Genomic DNA, 21,116 nt, shown 5'->3' with positions numbered 1-21,116 from the left:
AGTGACATGACATTACATATTTGCCTACAATTATTTACCCTAACACTCTTTTACACAGCACTTGATCTGTTGTCTTCCCTTTCCTCTTTACTATGTCTTTGGTATGACCAGTAACTGAACACTCATTTTTGATGCTATCTTATTTGTCATGAATTTAGAACATTTTACTGAGGTAGATAGCATCAACTACAAAAGAATAAAAATAATTTATAAAAATTGCACAGTTCACAGTTGATTTCAGGTATAAATATTACTCCTCAAGAAATCTTTTTAAAGATATATTTATTTTCTCTACTCTTGGTTTAGGTTAATCATAATCATATCTTAATTTTTAAATTCAGTTCCCCAGAAATGGACTTTATTGGAATTTAAGTAGTATTTTTAAAATTAAAAATATTTTGAGAATTTTATCTGCAGTCTGTATTTCTGGTACATTAATAAAGAACTATGGGTACTTTATTGCCTTCTCTTCTCCCTATCTCATAATCCTCAGTTTGTCATTCCTGCAATGGCTATTGAGAAAGAAATTAAGAAAGGCAGTCCTTTTTCTTCTGAGTTTTCCTGCTTACATTTATTATCCCTGAGGCAGGAACATTTATATTTGGAGTACATCAAACATAAAGGGAATAATTTTCTCACTTTATTTAAAGCCAGCTTTTTAGTCCATTGTTCCTAAACCCATTATTTAACCCATATTTGATTACAAACCTGTTATATATACAAATAGAAAAAGAATCCTAGATTAAAATTAAAAACAAGAAAGATTTTCTTTTCTATTGTTTACTTAATACTAACATTTTATAGAAAAACATATAAGTAAAGTTTAGAATACACATAAGATTATGATTTATATTAATATTTTCATTAATTCCTCACTCATGATCTTTATTTCAAAGTTCAGACAGAGTATCGTAAGTACTTGGTATTTCACTAGATCTGCCTAAGGAAGAACACCGCACCTTAATTTTCTCAACTGTATGCCCTCCATAACAACCTGAAGGGACACCTTCTGCTAGGCATGTCCTAAAGAGGATTAAAACCTTCCTTTTGACCATATACCAAACAAATTTTCTGTTTTCCATGTCCAAAAATAATTATTTAAGTTGGACAAGATTGATGTTATTTTATAGAATCTGGTAGTATCTTATGTCATCTTGGGAATCTGGGGACTCTGAGACCACTGACTAAATTAAAGGCAAAAAATCCACTGCTTTAGTTCAAAGTATCTTTCCTCCAGTTCCCAACCATGTAAAAAATATAAATTTTAATATTTGGTGGGAGAGGTAGATTCATTGAAACTGAAAATTACTGATCTTTTATTTCTTGTAAGATCTATGCAACAAAAAAAGGGGAAAGGTACAAAATGACAGCATGACAAAATGACAGTCACTTTGGAAATTTTGTCCTTTTAGCAAGATATATATAGATTAAGTCATATGAAACTGCCAATATTCAACTGTATTTAACCTATAATACCTACAATTTCATATTATTCAGCCTAAAATACTAGTAGCTACTACACTTAAAGAGTGGATTCTTGGTTGTTAATGCCAACTAAAGATGCAGGGAACCATTCATTATATAATAGCAATATTATATGTTACCTCATTATCACTAGCAATTATTAATAATTACTTTGTATTTAGAACTTTATAAACTTAAAAGAGTTTTCAAAGAAAAGAGAAACAGAAGTTGTACTAATTATACAAAGTTTAAATATAACAAAAATATTTGATTATTGAAACTGTCCCTTTCATGATCCCTAAGCCCTGGTCTTGGGCCATACACCCTAGCTATGCTCCAACAAGTGCTACATTTTCTTCTGTATTTGATTTTTTATTGCTTTTATCACTTTGTATTACAAATGCACAGAAAACTATAAGCTCTCTGAGGGCATACCTATGGCCTGGCATACTTTCTCAAGCAGCATTAGGTACTCAAATTATTTCTTGAGAATTGATAAATTGACAGATACTGGAAAAATAATTTTGTTGTCCGGGTTATTTTTATTTTACTATTGTGGAGAGAATTTACTCAGCTCAGAATAAAAATGACTTCAGTCAAGAGAATCAGCTAATACCATGAAACTGTTATATGTAAAATATGAAACTATGATATCTTAGATTCAATGAAATATGGTAAATAAAAGGAAAATAACTTCAATATGGTAAAATGAAACCCTCATATCCTGAAGTCACTCTGTTGATGTCATTTTAGAACAATTCTCAGTTCTTTGTAAGCACTCAGACTCGGGCTCTGGCACAGCTTTGTGCTAAAGCAATGGTGACCTGTCTCCGCAAATCATGCAGAAATCATACATTACAAAGAAAGAAGTCAATTATATTTTAATGCCTTATTTCTGCAGCATATTCTCATTTTAAAATATCTTTCCTGTTGGGCCATAACATCAGCATCACCATGTCTATTAAGTTTCTTAAATCAATCGGGTAACAAGAGTGAGCCAAGAATTCAAGGTAATTTCCTTCAAGACAGTTAACTCCCTAGAACTATGTGCCTTGCAATTTACTCTCATACAAATGGTCTGGATTGCTTTTTCTTTACTTAAGAGTGTAACAGAATGCCTCCTCTCTCCAAATATAAAAAGAACTATTTAAATGAAAAACCCAAAAGAGCAAAACCATTTCCTCCAAAAATTTCATTACTGTAGTATTATTCCTAGTTGGCACTGGGTTCATAGAGAGTCCTGCTGTGTTTTGCAAAGAGAACCATCAATCCAGTGCTGTCCTCTGTGGAATGAGGGTATGGGAACATATGCTCTGTTAGTTCAGAATTTTCTTGATCCTTCCTGTTTTCTACATATTCAGTGGATATCACAGAAACAAAACTACCTGAATTCTTTACTGAGTGGTTTAGTTTTCAACTGTTTGCCATCATAAAATCAGCTCAAATATATAAGAAAATAGAATAAAAGATGTATAGCTGCTCCCTTGAACAGGAAACTAAAACTGACATTTTAGTGAAGAGAAATGATCATCATTTTGGATTCAAGAGTCCTGGATTAGAGTCCCATTCTCACACTTACTAGCTATGTTTTCTGTTACTGTTTTATTGTTACATTATTAATATAAATTATGTTACTGTAAATAATAATGTAAATCTTAAGTATTATTATTAATTATTACCTCTATTAGGCTAAAGTCAGAGAAACTGAACTTTGATTGGAAGATCAAATGTAAGTAAAATTATTCATCCTGGCTTTTAACAAATGTTTCTAGGATTACATTATTACAACTTAGTGCTCATGTGTACAGATGCCCAAAACACATGCAAGGCTCCAGGAGGTGGTACTGAGCAGACCTTCAATCTGTTCTCATTAAAGAAGAATCATAAAGAGTAGACACTGACTCTAAATAAATGCCATGAACTTTCTAGGAAACATGTCCTATTCAAGTGAGTTTTGAGAAAAGTAATGAGTACAAATTTTACTATTATATCAAAATGTATATTAATAAAGTTCATTAAAATGTGAAGACAGTATTTCACTACAAATAATTTTTAAACATTCTCAAATGTACCTTTCAATAAATATCTTCTTCTCCCTGGATTCCTGAACCTTATTATCTTTTTCCTACTATATGAGCTACCTGTAAAACACCTCAGGAAAATCTAGTTTAAGTTTCACTCCCTAGAAAATAAAGAGGAAATCAACAGCTGTTCAAATCTCCTGAGTTAATTTCCCAAAACTATTCTTTTGGTATGACACTGAAATCTTATTACAATATTCCCACAAACATTGTATTTCCTGCTGTGAATAATATACATTGGAAATTCCAGGGCACATAGAGAAAGGCAGAAATGAAAAATATCTTTTTGATATGGAAAATGTATATTTTGGTAGTATCATCACAGAGAGTTCCTCATCAGCAATGAACATTTGCTTCCTTTCAAAGGACTGTCTTTTACAACTTCAAATGGCCATATGAAAGTATCACCATTTATTGGAAATGCACGTGTTCAAGAAAATTCTGCAGTATGCCCTATAAAAGTATATTCAATAAATAATTTTTTAAATGATATATAAAATACAAAAAATAAATAAATATTAAGGACCAAGATTTAAATGTATACCATATACATGATTTCTTATAATCCATTTTATTACTCAGTACTTTCATAGTTTAATGAGAAGAATATAATTAGTAAAGTAATTTTAACTTCAAGGAGATATAAAAAGATCTAAGCTTATTCCATTCACAAAAGGTAAAATGAATTAATACAAGAGAGAATTTTATAATGTGTTTGCTAAAAGGATTATCAGAGTTATTTCTTCTACTTCTGAAACAAATTTAGGCTTAACTTAAGGTACTTACTTGATAACCTGCCTTTTAAGTCCTGGAATAATTTACCAAAAGCAGTTATACAGTTTCCACTGTCAATCTGTTTGAGGAGATTTGTTTAAATACTTTACTGTAGAGCATTTTGGCATTCCCACATAAGATGAGATGATATAAACTATTCCTTTCTTTTTATTCTAGTGGAACATGTTAAAGGCCAATCTTCCCATATTCTCCATATCTCACATTATAATTGATCCAGAGCAGTCACTCACTAGCCACCCAACATCTGCCATGTGTTCCCATCTCTGTGATTTCTTTTATGTGACTTCTCTCTGTCTGGACTACTCCCCAACCCACTGCTGACTGCTGAATTCTCTTCTAGCCTCCGATACATCTCAAGAATCCCTTTGACATTTAAGCCTTCTTAGATATCTTCCCCTCCCCATTCTTAACCTAATATGATTACTGTTCCCTTGGAACCCTCACATCACTTTGAACCTTTCTAATGTCCATGTTGTGCTGTGATTAACTGTGCATTTTTCTTAGATACTTTCCCCATTACATTAATTATGAATTCACTCTTGTATTCAACATGCACATTTAATGAGCATCTTCTGTGTTTAGACTATGTGCCATGACCTGGCTCAATAAAGAAGAAAATAACATTATCCCATTCTCATGAAAGTTACTTTGAAGGCATGACCCACTCATTTTCTTTACTCTTCATGTCTTCCACAATATTATATATGCTATTTTAGTTATACAGAAAATATTTGTAAAACTGAATTAAGTCATTATGAGTAATAACATACAGAAAATAAGAAATGTTGATAATTTTGTAAACCATTAATACCTCATATGAAGTCAATGCTTCCCTCTAAAAATTGATATGGTAAAAGTAATTAACTTTTTTCTTTAACTTTGGGGATGCTACATAATCATGGAGAAAAACTGAATGGCATACAGGCTAATTTAAAAAATGATTTTTTACAACACTGTCCTATCCTAGAGGCAATATCAAACTTAATTAACACCATTAGAGATTCCTTAAACACATTATATTTTATAAAGTACCCTCTGGGTCACATAATATGCTGCTGTATAAAACGGAAGGGGGATAAACTAAATTCAAGTCTAATCATAGAAGCCTCAGCAATTAAAATTGTTTTCAAATAATTTACAGATACATGTACTGCATAAAGTTATATTTTCATGCATAAGCACACAGCACTGAAGTTGTAGTAGAGACAAATACCTGGCAAATTTAGAGGCTGATTTCAGTTGTTCATGATAATTCCCTCCCTTCATAATTTGCATGTGATCATATACATAGGATTTATTCCAGAAAGTCCTCTAAAAAAAATCATTTTTACTTAATTTTGGATTATCTAGCTTGTCCAAGACAAAGAAATTATGAATACCAATAAATAGGTGCTCTGACAAATTATTTCACAAATGGGAGGAGAGATAATTTTGCATTTTGCATCTACATAAGGTCACAATTTCTAGACTTAACAGAAAGATAACAGTAACAAAGAGTCTCTTACCTACTGAGGAAAATATTTTTCACTTCATTAATCAAAAAATGTCCTATATCAAAAATACACACATATCCCCCACTATCAACCTATTGAGAATTCTTAAAACAAAGTTTTTTACATTCCTGAACAGGGTTTATAAAGAGATCTTTCTACCCTATAATTTCAATGTACTTTCAGTCAAATCATGGAATCTTTGCTCAAACTTCTGCTATGTTTACCACAGATTACAAGAATCTACTCTCTAACTAAAAATACTGTATTTTCCTAAGAATGACTGCCACTTTGTTTCAGATGAAATTATAAACAAAACCCATTGTTTTAAACTAATATATACAAACAAATGGGAAGATTAAAATGACTGCACATATTTATTGAAAAGTTTTTCTAGAATAATAATGGTTTCTTTCTAAAACTGTAAGTGAAAATTTGAAGAGCATTTTTCAAACTAAATAAATTCTACTACCGATTAAACAGAAGCAAAGAATTGTTAGAAAAGTTCTATTTTCCTTATTTCCTGTGATAACGATTGTTAAAAAGAATATCCAGTAGTTTCTGGAAGAAAACAAATGTGTGTGTGTTTGTGTGTGTGTGTGTGTACACACTCACACTACAGGTATGGCATACAGTGATTTAAATATCTCTTCCTGCTACTGAATAGTTGCCATGTTGCATGATTTTGCCTTAAAATGATTCAGATGGTGTTATCAAGTTAGTGTAAAGTTTTGAATTCATATGAGTACACATTTTCTGTAAAGACCCAGAGAGTAAATATCTCAGGATTTGTGAGCACTTACAGTCTCTCTTTTATGTTCTTCTTTGTTTTCTTAAAAGCCCTTTTTAAAAGTAAAAACCATTCTTAGCACCTTGGCCATTCAAAAACAGGACATAGGCTGAATTTGGCCTGTTTACCCCTGTTTTTGAAGTATCCATAGCCAGTAGAGCATGTTACAAATTAAATAGTAGGTTTCAGTAAATGTTTACCACATACAAAATCTTGTTATGATTTTGAAAAGAAAGAAAATCAGCAGACCTGGTGTTGATTCAGGAGGAGCTTCCAAATCCTGCTTGTCTGTAAGCTTTTCCTTAGACTGTAAGTCACCCAACCACTTGTGGGCTGCTCCTCATACTCGGAGATCAGTGGAAGTTTGACCTGTGAGTTCCCTGGCTGTACTTACTCTCTCTGCTGCCCATTTTCCGGCTTTCACCCTTTCCCTCTACCTCTCCCTCCCCTTCTCCCTCACCCCTCTCTTTCTCTGCTTTTCCCTCACCATCTCCTTCTCTCCCCTTCTCTTCTCCACCCCTGAGCCCACCACACCCTTCCTTGAGTCAAATAGACACACAGCAGCTGGGTGGAAATTGTCTTTTACACCTGAACAAAAAGAGCCTTCTCAATTTGCTGCTATTTTTAAGCTTTGTTTCTCTAACAATGTTACTCCAACCTGAAGGCAATCCATCCCATTTGCTTTCTTCTGTTCAGATTTCTTGGATAGATAGGGAGTATTCTATTTCATTGAACAAATATTTATCACATTTCTAATGTGACCAGATCAAGATTCATAGTTTTAAGGTGAATACAAATTACCCTGGTAATTTGTTAAGATGCGGGTTCTGATTTACAGGTCTGGGATGGGGGCCGAGAGTCTGCATTTCTAAGAGGCTCCAAGGTCATGCCGATTCTCAGAGTTTTGTGAGTCCATTTTGGAAAGCAAGATGATTAAGGAACACAGGTGATTACAATACTCTAGTGGAGAGTGCTATTTGAGAGAAATGTGCTATGAAAGCATATAAACTTGAACATAACACCTATTTCAAAATTTATGAAAAACTTCTTGGATGAGAAGTATGAGAGCAAAACTGACTTTAGGGTGAGTAGGGGTTATGCAGATAAAGGGAAGTGGGCAGGTAAAAGACACGGAAGGGCTGGAATTCATGGCAAAAAACAATGACCCTAGCAGAAGAAGAGGATGTTTAATGGTCATTAGAAAAATTTGTGAGAAACCACAACAGTGGGTAATCTAAAAAGACAAAGGCATATTTAAAGGAAAACAAATGACAGTGATTCAGTTTAGGAAAAATTTGAAAAGTATCTATTAGATTTAACAACAAAAATGTATTTGGTGATCTTGGTGAAAATAATCTCAGTAACTGGGTGAACAGTGTAAGATAAATTCCAATAAATTCCAGCTGAAATAAGCAGGCAGAGAGAGGCAACAAAAGGCCAGGCAGTTTATTTGAACGCAATTCCCGGGTGATGGTCCACCGTCTAAAACACATGCCGGGGAAGTCACACCCAGCAGGGCAGGCAGCAAGTTTTTAAAGAAGGCAGGGAGAGGGAGAGCAAAGGTGTACAGTGGCGAGAGGATTGGCTCATCTAGGATACATGAGGGTCTCTCATTGGCCTTTAGCCAGGTACTGGGAAGTTACCACTAATCTTTCAGCTTGGGGGAAGGGCTCTAGTTGGGAGGGTTATCTGATCAGGCTCTGGAATGTTGTCAGACCGGAACCTGTTGGTCTCTTCACCTCCTTTGGTGAGGCCTGAGCTTGTCCATCAGGCTCACCCCTTCCCCTGATGCCCCCAGCCTTACAAACAGAAGAGCCAGTGTACCGCAGGTTAAAGAATGGCAGTAAGGAGAGCAGAGTTAGCTATGTTGTGTTTGTATGATGTAAGAGGCATGAATCTAAACTCTTTTGGAAAGAAGGAAGTTGGGAGAAATTGAAGGAAAGAAATTAATCAGTACAATAAGCTCCCTTAGGATGGAAATGAGATCTAAAGCAAAACTTGCAACATTATTTTAGGAGATTCCTAGGTGTATTTCACTGTAACAGGAAGAAATAAAACAATGAGTGCAGATTTTGCCAAATCTATGTTGGTTAGTAGAAAGTTGGAGGAATTCCCCCACCTGTGGCTTCTACGATCACTGGAAACTAGGAATTACATTTGCATTTTAAGGGAAAAGGAAGTAAGACTGGAAGTTCCAAAAGCATAAAAAAGGTGTCAGTTTTGAGAAATGGAAATTTAGCTGATGAAAGAGTAACAAATTTCCATTAGTATTTGATCCCTCAAGTGTTTTGTGTTGTTATGACGGAAGACACCATGGATGTGGTAGTCGTTTTAGTCCTGGCTCCTTCCACACGAACGAGAATCCTGTCTTCCTTTTGTTAACGTAGAACTTCAGCAAGATTCTGGATGGATATCATCTTACTTCCCCTGTTCCAAATTCTGAAGCTCAATGTTCACATCCTATTCTTTGGGCCTAGACTCCGAGGTTATTGGTGCAGATCTGAGTTAACTCAGAGTTTACCATACTCCATGGGATTTGTTTCTTAGGTCCTCTCATTATTTCATGCTTACTCAGTTCTATATCCCAACACACACGCTCTTGTCTAGGCTCCGAACTCTCCACTTAGTGATCTACTAAAACATAGATAGCTACTGCTTTTACTGTTGGTGTTGTGCTGAGGAATCCCTGACAGTCATGCTGTTAGCAATGTTAGGAAGATAGACATAAGCAGCAGGGGAAGGGGAAATAAGGTTAAGGAAAACACCTGCCCAAACTCTGCCCAGGTAGGGGCGTCCCACATGAAGACAACAAAGGCTTTGCAGGGAGGTAATCTCTTGCCTTCAGAACCAACCCAAACCAGTCCCAACCAGATCCCAGTGCAGTCACAGTCAACAAGGCTAAAAATTTATCAAACCACACCTCATCATAGTTTCATTAAAATAAAATCTCAGTTTTGATCCACCCACCCCATGGGCTTTTCTGTGGGCACTTTGGGAAAAGACAAGTGCACCAAGAGGAATGGGTTAGAGCTGTCAATCAAATGACCTCACCCTGTCAATCAAAGAGATGCCCTCCAGTTAGGTAGTGATAAATAGACCCTCCCCTAAAGGTTTGGGGCCTTTTTCTACCTTGACTCTGGCCTGCTTCTCCTCTGGAGTGTATTCAAATAAAATTTTTGTTCTGTTTCAATATTGTCTCTTTACCTTTCAATTCTTTGTTGCAATGGGGACAAAGACCAAGGGGAACAAACTCAACTGGTAATAATACTTTTAAGAATATTAAATATCCCCAAATGTCCTTGACATTTTGAAAAGGTCATACTTCCCCTTAGGTGTAAAATCCACATATTTCCATTTACTTATTGGTGGTTGACAAGTGCAATCTCTAACCACCCAATCTAACTCTGGAGAAGAATTAGAGAATATTGCATTTTCCTTATAATGCCTGCTTTTGACTAAGAATCTCATATGACAAGGATGTAATAAAAATCAGTCAAAGATGTATAAATGATATTTCCTCTGGAAAGTAAAAATCTGGAGCTTGATTCCTGTTCACAAATACTGTTATAAGGCTTTATATAGGACAGAAAAAAATCTAGAACAGGGTTATCTGAAAATTAATTTATGAAATGATCATGTTAGGAATGTTAGAAAGATAGACATGAGCAGCTGGGGAAGGGGAAGATAAGGTTCAAAGAAAAAAACATCCATATTCTGCCCAGGTAGGGAGGGGGTCCTTGGTGAAGACAACAAAAGCTTTGCATATAGGGATCAGGCCAAACCCATCCCAACCAGATCCCGATGTGGGCACAATTGAACAGAACTAAGAAATGCCCAAATTATACCTCATCATAGGGAAGGACATGCTCACTAAGAGGGATGGCTACGGAGATGGACCTGTCCACCAAATAGCCCCACCTTGTCAGTCAACACATCCTGGCCAGACTGTAATGTACAGGCCTGCCACCTAAAAGTTCGGGGCCTTTGTCTACCTTACTCTGGCCCACTCCTCCCTTGGGGTGTATTCAAATAAAATTTGCACCCTGCTTCACTATTGTGCCTTTGCATGTCAATTCTTTGTTGTAGTGGGGACAAGAACCAAGGAGAACAAACCCAACCCATTACAATTAGACTTCCTGTGCCTGGATTTAACAGGAAAAAAGTACAGTGGGAAAGGGTTTGAAAGTTAATGGAGTTTTCCAAACTGTTTTAGGAAACAATATGGCATATTTGGTTATCATTGCAGTTCTCACAGCATCACCCTGACTGACTCCATTGCTTAGGCAAATTAACCTCTTAAAAGCCCCATATTCTTCATCAATAAAATGAGAATATTAATAATACTGACCTCATAGGGCTGTTGCAAGATTTAAGTGGGACGTTCTATAAACAGTAGTCTGGGAGCAGTCTGCCCTAGTGGGAAGGTATATTTTACCACTGACATTTAGAATTGCCCAAGTGCTTGCTGATAATAAATAGGAAACTGACTTTCACTTAATTTTGTAATTGTTTTTAAACTCTGTACAGACAAATCACACCCTTGTTGTCTTCCCACTAGAGCAGACCACTCCTACACTGTGCGTTTGTAGGCTTTTGTTTATAAACAGTAATTGTTACTGACTTTGTTCATGATTTCCTCTCCCTTACCTCAAAAGATTAAATTTGTCAGAGCCATTAGCTAGACACAATGTGTACTGCCCAGGGATGGTGGTTGTTATATTTAATGAAATGTGTATCATGTCCTAAAATTACATTCATAGAAGAATTAAAAGGATAAATAACTTAATAACATTATATTTTAAAATAAAATTCCTGAAAAATAACAATTTTATACTGTGAATTTGCTTTACTTGATATTGAATGTTTATATCTTGAAATACAAATATACCCTAATTCCTTGAAGACTCACCTAACTCATTGGTATGGATCAAGTTCAGTCTTATCTTAGGACAATTAGAAAGCCTCTTACATTTTACAAATGTGCTATAAAATGCTGGACATCTCTTTCAACTTGATGTGAGTGAGTCAGGAAGTATGGATCCACAGGGCGATGTAGTAATGAACATAACACAATTAAGGTTGCATGAATCACACGGTTTATTTTGCAATTTTCTTTCATACAACACTCAACAAGGGGATCAAGCATATCTGAAAATCACACATATCACGGATCAATACATCTCATACTGGTCACAACAGATGGTTCGGGTCCGGGCTGTCCCAGTCAGCTTCTTGTCTGTCTCAAGGGGAGGGCGATGCATCAACGACAGTTCCCGCGGAGTGACGAATCTGTGATGGAGCAGGAGCGGGGGTGGATGAGCAGGAGCAAGCCTCGAGCATGCCTGTGGTCCGGCGTCATGGACCGCTGGGACGACCTTGCCACAGGGGCTCTGTATCTGGTCCCTCATATAGTCCAGTCCATCCTTCCGGGGGTCGGAGATAAGAGGGACAGTCCACATGTGGTATTATCCAGTTAAGGCGGTCAACAGCATGCCTGACATATGGAGTTATCTGGTTTGGGCATTCACCGGCAGCCTTTTAGGGTGGGTATGTATACAGAGGCAGTGGGCTCCAAAGTAGGAAAGCCTGACATAAGCAACTAAATATTGGAAACCTGACATAAGCAACTCCATGTTGGATGCTCACATCACATCTCCAGAAATATTCTACATCCAGGCATTTCCTGAGTTTTAGGGCACATAGATACCTAAGCAAATAGCTGAGCCCATGCACAAGCTTCTTACTTCCACTCTTTTTGCAAAGGAAAATGGAACATCCCTCTGACTATAAAATCACTCATCACTCACCATCTGAGTCCTAGGCCTTTGCTCCTCCAAATGCCCTTTTGCTTTCCGGGAAACATTTAAAGCAAACCTCAGGGAAAGAAAAGCAGTCAATCCCTCTCTCCCTCTGTGCCTCTTTCCCTCAATCTCTCCCTTTCCCTCTCCCTCTGCCTCTTTCTCCCTTTTCCCTTCCTCTCCCTCTTCCTTCACTCATAAACATGGGCAAACACACAGACATATTTGTGGATGCAGTTTTCTTTTCTTCTGCTAAAAATAAATTTTTCTAGCAAGATCCAAGATTAACACCTAAAATGTGAGAGTGTTTCTCTGGAGTAACTTGTGGATAGCTGTTCTTTGCTTTTCATTTTTTTAAACGTGTTTTCCTGACATATCTACTGTTTTAGAAATCTGTAATTAGTAAAACATAAACCCATTATTTATTGTCCATCTGTCAGATGCCAAGTTGTCTCTAGAGTCTCCCAAAGAACAGAGGCTGACATGGCTCTTCCCATTTCCGTTCCTGTTCACTGGAGTAGAGATGATGGCGGTTTAAATGAATAGCCACAGCTTAGGAAAACAGTTCCATTTCTTAATATTTACTGGGCTGTGATCAAGGAAAGCCCAGGGATAAACACAAACCAGTTTCAAAAAATGTTTGTTCACTGCTCATTTTATTTTTCAGGAACTATTTTAGTAGTTATTTCAGTAACTAAAGATATCACTGTTTTAACAGTGATATCTTAAGTTACTGAAGCAAATTCTCTTGAACTTAAGCAATTGTTGGGAGGAAGAACTTTCCTCTACCTTTTGAGGTTCTTCTAGCTAGTCTAAAAATCTAATTGAGAAGAGACAGATTAAAATAAGAAAAATATTTAATTATGTACACAGGAATCTACAGATGTAGATTCAAAAGACAATCAGGGACGATGAGGTATAATGTCATCCTGAACCAAGGAGAAATGTGTAGGGATCTGGGACTTGAGAGGAAAAGGCAAGCAACTCACAGGGATCTGAAAGAGTACATGTTTGGTAAACAAACATTTATGAGGCACAGAGAAGAACTTTAACAGACTTAAGACACATCCCTCCCTGTCTTCCACAGCTTGTTCATATTATAATGCCAGTTATCAGTGGTGATAGTGTCACCAGAGGCAGGAATTAACTAGATACAGGGTGTGGATAAAATGAGAGTTCCTGTGGCCAGGATTCTCACCTGGCCCTGGTTGACTAGCTCACTGTGCACCTATGGGCAATACATGGCTGTTGACTCTATATAAAGAGCTCTGCCCAGTGCTCTGGGCATGACACAGTGGTAGGGCTGCAAGGCTGCAGGAGAGCAGAACAGAGGCTGGAGTGGTGGCAGTGCTGAGGACAGAGGCCCAGAGGATGGCTGTGTGGGACGGGTGTGCAGAGGGGCCCAGAGGCAGAGACTGGCTTGCTGCATACAGACTCGCTCTGAGTAATGGGATTCTAGTGACTGACCTGCCACCTAGAAATAAAGTTGGGTATAACCCTTTCACCCTAAGAACATTTTGCTGTCAATTTCTTTGGTCACATTGAATCCATAGCGAACTTGCCCAGGGCTGAAACCCATTGGCAAGACACAGGGTCATCTCTAAAACCCATCCTTAAAGCACTTCATAACCCTGTCATGTGTGAAATGGAATGATAACATTTTCTTTGGTGCTCCCAGCCATAAATCAGCTGCAAGGGCTTTAAGGAGGACCTATGCCCTATCCAGTGATTCTTAAACTTTAGCCTACATCAGAATCACCTGGACTTACCTATTAAACTATACATAGCTGTCTGGGCATCTACCCCCAGAGATCTGATTTAATAGGTCCAGGGAAGAGCCTGAATATAGAAATATACAAATAGAAATTTGCTCTTCTAACAATTTTCCAGGTGATGCCCATCAGAACATAGTGAGAACTACTGCTTTGCATCAGTCTTAGTAATACTAAGTTAAAATGATTTCCCAACTGTGGATAAAATGAGAGTTCCTGTGGCCAGGATTCTCACCTGGCCCTGGTTGGCTAGCTCACTACACATGTGTGGACAATACATTGTTACAGACTTTACATAAAGAGCCCTGCCCAGTACTCTGGGAGACACAGTGGCACAGCAGCAAGGCTTCAGGAGAGCAGAGGCTGCAGTGGTGGCAGTGTTGAGGACAGAGGCCCAGAGGATGGCTGTGCAGGACGACTGTGCAGAGAGGCCCAGAGGCAGAGACTGGCTTGCTGCATGCAGACTCACTCTGAGTAAACAGGATTTTATTGACTGACCTACCACCTGGAAATAAAGTTGGGTATAACCCTTTCACCCCAAGAATGTTTTGCTGTCATTTTCTTTGTTCACACTGAATCCATAGCGAACTTTCCCGGGGCTGAAACTCATTGGCAAGACACCAACTTAATTGTAGAATGCCAAATAAAACTAACATTCTCAATTTTAATGTGTATATATCTGAAGAAAAGGATATTATTTAAAATTTATTATTTTATTGTTTTTTCAATTTTTTCTTTCTGCTAGCAAGAAAGAGAAGAAACTATATTTTTCCTAACTCTGTCCAATATAATATCATCTACCAAGCCAGATGAAACCAGTACCTTTTTTCCAAGACACAAAGATTACTCCACTTGCCAAAGACTAAAGACTACATCACATTCTTAAACTTACAATATGTCTTTGTCAGTGTCCAGGGGTTGCCTTTGACGTTTTAGGGCAACATGAAGAGCAAAGGAGGCAGTGGGAGTCGTCATGGAGGGTGCTCAAAGAGGCCACTTTATTCTGCATAAAGCTATACTTCTTATACTGCTACAGGGCTAATTCATGGTGACAGAAGTATTGAAGATGTGCATATGGGTGGCCTTCATGGCCAGATGCCTGGCCTTTAGGGCCCTTACCTAGCTGCTTTCTCACGGGTACAACACACTGTGTTTTCAGGTTTCTCAAGGCCAGACATATTTGGGGTAAAGCAGCAGACGGCTGTCCTCATAGAACAGTAGGGAAAGTGGGGGCAGGGGGAGGCCTTCCCTACGGTATTCTAAAATGCTCATAGTCACTCAAGCAGGTTAGGTGTAAGCTCAGCAAAGTTTACCCTTCACTTTTCTTGTCAACTGTGGAAAATCCTTCTGTGTGTATAAGGAACTAAAACAACTTCAAATGAATATAAATTGAGAGTTTATCGGTAGGAAAAGCACAAAGAACTCCTTCTGCACACAAAAGACCCTAATGTCAAATCCTTCTATCTTGGTCTCTAACCAATTGGCGTTCACAATAAAACTGTGCCCAATCTGATGGATGGATTTAGGAGATGACTAGAGGCAACAAGTGGCTCAGTGCAGCTTTCAGAAACGCGGTGAATGGAGCAAGGACAGTGAGTTGTGTTTTGAAGAAACTGTAAGATTGTCTCAGCTCATTTTTGTGGAACTGAAGCCTTACCTGTAAAGATTTCTTAGGCAGAAACGGAGCACCACTACAGAAATAAGCTTTATGTGCTGTACTTGTCAAGGTCTGCTGGATATGTCAGAAAGAGCAGCTGTAACAGAAAATGCTTTTGCCTCCTTATAAATGAACACGGGGAGTTGCTGACCAGGAGTAACTGAAGATCCTTTACTATGCGTACTTCATATTCTCCAAGAATATAATGAGATGTTCATTAAAATGTGGTAATTAATAAGCCTCTTTAAATCACACAAAGAAAAGATATTGAGGCAAAGGCCAAAGATCTGTGTCAAAGACACAGTAAATACACTTGCTGGTTAAATAAAATTGTTAATTGAATTACTCTCTACATTCTATTACTACATAACCTGGATTACCTAAACGACAATTGGGCTTTTAAAAGGGGGTCATGTTAAGAGCAACCACAAGATTTCATTGGCTTTGTCTTGCCAATGGGTTTCAGCTCCAGGCAAGTTCACTATGGATTCAGTGAGACTGAGGAATGACAATAGAACATTCTTCATTCTTCGGGTAAAAAGAGTCTATTACCTGACTTGTTCTCCAGGGACAGGATGAGCAATAGAATTACATCTGCATCCAACAGTCTGCAGGTCTGTAGTCCTCCTTACTCTCTGTCTCTGCCCAGAGAACTTTATGTTGTAACTCAGTCAATAATAGCTTACAGCCTACAGGTGTGGAAGCATTAGCCTAGCAGTAGGCCAGTTACATCATCAAGTCGTTTAGGTTCAGGTGAGGGTCCTGGCCATAGGAACTTCCTTTCCCCCACAGCTTTGCTATTCAAATACTACTCTTATAGGAACTCCAGATCCTTGTTAGAAAAAATCCTGAGTTATTTCAGAGACATTGGGAGTAATCTCACCTGTATTGCTGAACAGGTCCTGCCTGTTACCACTTCAATCTGATGATTTCCTCCTCTTTCATGCTGCCCACTTCAATGACAGCTATTTTCTCCTTGGCTTTTCTGCCAAAGCCTTGGCTGCTGGCTTAATTGCATAAAATCCTTGCAATCCTGCCTGTAGCATCCATGTCAGTAAAGTTTAGGCTTAAGCCAAGCCTATAAAAACTCTTCTATAAGTGTAAGGTTTGTTCATAACTGACACCAAAAATGATGGTTTGTCTAATGCATTTTACTATTTCATTTAGAAGGTATAAAATGAGATTTATTGTAAGCTGAGAAATGGAGAAGCCAAACAATATAACACAGGGATTCTCGGAAGCTATGCCCTAACTATAAGTCTTTGCTCTCTTCTCCTGTCATTGGAAGCTAATTACCAATTAATTTTCCTTAGTTTTGCATTTTGCAGCAGAAGACGCTGGAAAGTAAGAGTAAGGACTTTTATCTACTGAAAGAGTGAGAAGAGGCAGAGAGGTAGAGAGAAAGAGAGAGAGGGAAAGAGAAAGGAGCCTGCAGCCAATTCTCTTGTGCATTGTGTTTGACCACACCCCGAGGGTTCAGGATTTTAGGGTAAATATCAAAGTTCTGTGCTAATGGAGAGAGCTTGCTAGGGAAATTTATCCCTGTCTAAATGGATTGATGGTTTCCTACTTGTGGGGAAGTTGGGGTTCCTATGGCCAGGATCCTTACTGAACTTAAACCACTTGATGATGTACCTGGCCTGTTGCTAGGCTTCTGCTTCCACACCTTTAGGCAATAAGCTATTATTGCACTGGATAGAGAGCTCAGCCCAGTGCTCTGGGTGGAGGCAGAGACATTAGTGCTCAACCTACTGCCTGGAGAACAAGCCCGGTAATAAACCCTTTGGCCCCAAGAATGTTCTACTGTCATTTCTTTGGTTACATTGAATCCATAGTGAACTTGCCCAGGACTGAAACCCATTGGCAAGACACACTACTCTTCCTGCCTTGGAGAACTTGAGGAGAGATAAGACCTTTAAAAGAACTCTAGACTTTGCTGCTATGCAGACCTGGAAATAATGATTTTAAAGGTTTCAAGACAACCACCTCTTATCCCTACTCTCCAAAGGAGCAAAGACCACCACCTAAGAATCAAATATTCAGCCAAGACATCCTCACTTAGGAGAGGAAATCAAGGATATTTGCATATTGACAAAAACAATTGACAAATATTAATACATTGAATTCAACAAGGTATAAAAAAATTATGCACCCTTACCAAATGGAGTTTATTAAGACTGACTCAACATTTGAAAATCAACTTATGTAACCTACCACATTAACAGGCTAAAGAAGAAAAAGCATTTGATAAAATCCAGCACCCATTTATCATAAAAACTATCAGCAAACTAGGTATAGAGGGTACTTCCTCAACTTGATAAGCACACCCATGAAAAACCTACAGCTAGCATTATACTTAATAATGAGAAACTGAATGCTTTCCCCTCAAAATAGGAAACAGATGTCTTACTGAAAGTCTAAGCTAGTGCAATAAGGTATATATGTTGGAGAAGAAGAAATAAAGTGGTTTTAGTTCACTGATGCTATGATTATCTATACAGAAGATCCCAAAGATTCAACAACAACAAAAAGTGACTGGAATTAATAAGTGATTATATAACGAGGTTTTAGGATACGAAGTGTGAAAATAAATAAAGGGGAACCTATTGACATGCATCAGGAGGCCTGCAGGGGATGGTCTCAGGCCCACCACTCCTCGTAAATCTCAGACCCCTGAAAGAGAGGGACACCATACTGTTTTAGCTACTTTACTCCCCAGCAGGAGGAAGAAAGGTTTCAGCCTTCCACCTCCCCATGATGTCCCAGCCAATATGAGACTGTCAAAACTCAGCCAATGAGAAGCCACAATATGTGGGCTTCCAGTTTACTCCAATGGGCTTTTTGGCTTAGAAGCAGCCCTCCTAACTTGGCCATTTTCCTCTATAAAAGAGTGTTCCTCTCCGTTGTTCTCTGGATTTATCTATGGTTCTTGCTTGTCCTGTATTACAATTCTTGGCTATTCCTGAATAAACCCATTTTTGCTAGTAAAGTAACTTTTATTTATTTTGAATGTTAGCAAAGGTTAAAAGCAAAAGTCAAATGAATCCTGTATACCAGCAATAAGCAAATGGAACTTAAAATTAAAAATATAATACCATTTACATTAGCACCAAGAAAAAAACGTACAAATTAATGAAGTATTACAAAATCAACAAAAGGAAAACTACAAAACTCTGATGAACTCAAATATGTAAATAAATGGAGAGATATTCCATGTTCATATATAGAAAGACCCACTAGTGTTAAGATGTCATTTCTTCCCAGCGTGATTTATAGATTCAACACAATCCAAAAATAAATCCCAGCAAATTATTTGGTCGATATAAGAATTCTGATTCTAAAATTCATATGGAAAGGCAAAAAAACAAAAAACCAAAAACCAATAAATAGCATAATGCTAACGAAGAATAAAATTGAAGGACAGGGCAGGTGTTACCTGATTTCAAGACTTCCTATATCAAGACAGTGTGGCATTGGCAAAAGAATACACAAATAGTTCAGTGGAATAGAATAGAAAGCCCAGAGGTAGACACACATAAATATAGTCAACTGATCTTTAACAAAAGACCAAAGGAAATACAATGGAGAAATAATAGTCTTTTCAACAAATGATGCTGGAACAACTGGAAGTCCATATGCAATACATGAACCTAGACATAGACTTTACACCTTCCATAAAAACTAACTCAAAATGGATCATAGAATTAAATATAAAATTCAATACTATAAAACATCCAGAAAGAAGCATAGAAGAAAATCTATATGACTTAGGGTTTAGTGATGAAATTACACATACAACATCAAAAGCATCATCTATGATATAAAAAAATTGATGTAAGATTTTATGAAAATTAAAAACTTCTGCTCTCCAAAATATATTGTTAAGAGTATTAAAAGAGAAGCCACAGCCTTGGAGAAATGGTTTTGAACTACATATATGAAAAGCACTGATATCCAAAACACATATACAAAAAGCACTTAAAACTCAAGCATAAAAAAAAAAAATTTTTTTACATGGGCAAATAATCTGAACAGATATCTCACCAAGAAAGATATACAGATAGATAGAAATTAAGCACATGGAAAGATGCAATCATCATTGTCATCAGGTAACTGCAAACTGAAATAAAAGAGATACCACTATACACCTACAATCATGCTGTTTGTCCCAGTTTAAAAGCTTTTGAAGCCAGAGAAGATGAACTGACTTCAGTGTCAGCACACATCTCCTCTAATAGCAGCAGCAAGTTTCCTGGCTGGATTGTATGGGTCAGTAATGCCAAAGGATGCAGGAGCTGTGCCACCAACCAAATGAGCCCCAGAAAATGTAGACACCTGTGAGTGAATTACCCAAGGTTACATTACTGGGAACTGAACCCCTGGTTCTACTTAGTGGGAAGGAAGTTTTTGAGCTTCATGGAGGAAAGAGGAGAACATGGGATTGGGGAACAGATAGAAATAGGAAGGTCTTCCCTCCAAACATCTGGTATAGTAGTAAGTTAAGATTCCCTAGAGGATAGGCCGGCCCCCAATATGTCTATTATAGTCATTGAGGCAGATGACCACTTTTAATTTAAAACCCATTCTTTGTAATATGTTACACAATGGTCTGAGGTTTAGCAGTACCATAACAAGAACTAGGCTGACTCTGAAATTGCTGCCATTAATATTTGAGGCCTGGATTGTTTGTTCATATGATAAAAGGGCAATGCTAGAATTACTGAATAAGAGCGGCAAGCACTGGAGGCAATACATATGACCCCATTGGGCATAGTGAGGTCTATATGTTGACTAAAAAGGCTGAGCCAGGAATTCCTCTCCCATTCTCAACTGGCTGCTTGCTGGAATTGGGTATATATGCCATCATCAGGGAGATTTCTGTGAGAACATAAACATAAAAAGTAATATCATCACTGTGACTGTAACCACTTGAGATAGCTTGCTGTGTTTTCAGAAGAACCTGGGTGTCAAGAAAGAATTTCTGTTAAAAAAAAAAAAGGCTCCAAATGGAGTCACTTATGTTAAGCCCCATCAAGATTTAATACCCAACCTAACTATAGTTTCAGCCACTCCCAGGAGTGAGATTTTAAACCAATCAGCCTGGAATTTCCTGATCACTAATAAGGTAATCTGCTTACACTCCCTGTTCTTCCCCCTAAGGGAATGTGACCTTGCCTGAAACAATCCCTTCTTTCCTTTTTCTAATAACTTCTTGCCCCACCCTCCTTCCTATAAGAACCTTCCATTTTGTACAACTCCTCAGAGCATC

The 21,116-nt window shown here is 37.6% G+C and overlaps 1 long non-coding RNA gene across 1 annotated transcript in view; it reads right to left on the bottom strand.

Moving 5' to 3' along the window:
- Positions 1 to 11,720: 11,720 nt before the first annotated feature.
- LOC130679518 (uncharacterized) overlaps positions 11,721 to 21,116 on the bottom strand; it is a 38,419-nt gene continuing 29,023 nt past the window's right edge. Inside the window, exon 3 of the long non-coding RNA XR_008992503.1 lies at positions 11,721 to 11,909. This is a non-coding gene — a long non-coding RNA (uncharacterized LOC130679518). The remainder of the gene's footprint in view (positions 11,910 to 21,116) is intronic.

The sequence above is a fragment of the Manis pentadactyla genome, chromosome 11, assembly GCF_030020395.1.
Source record: "Manis pentadactyla isolate mManPen7 chromosome 11, mManPen7.hap1, whole genome shotgun sequence".
In the NCBI taxonomy this organism is placed as follows: domain Eukaryota; kingdom Metazoa; phylum Chordata; class Mammalia; order Pholidota; family Manidae; genus Manis; species Manis pentadactyla.
This window is presented reverse-complemented; position numbering and strand designations above follow the sequence as displayed.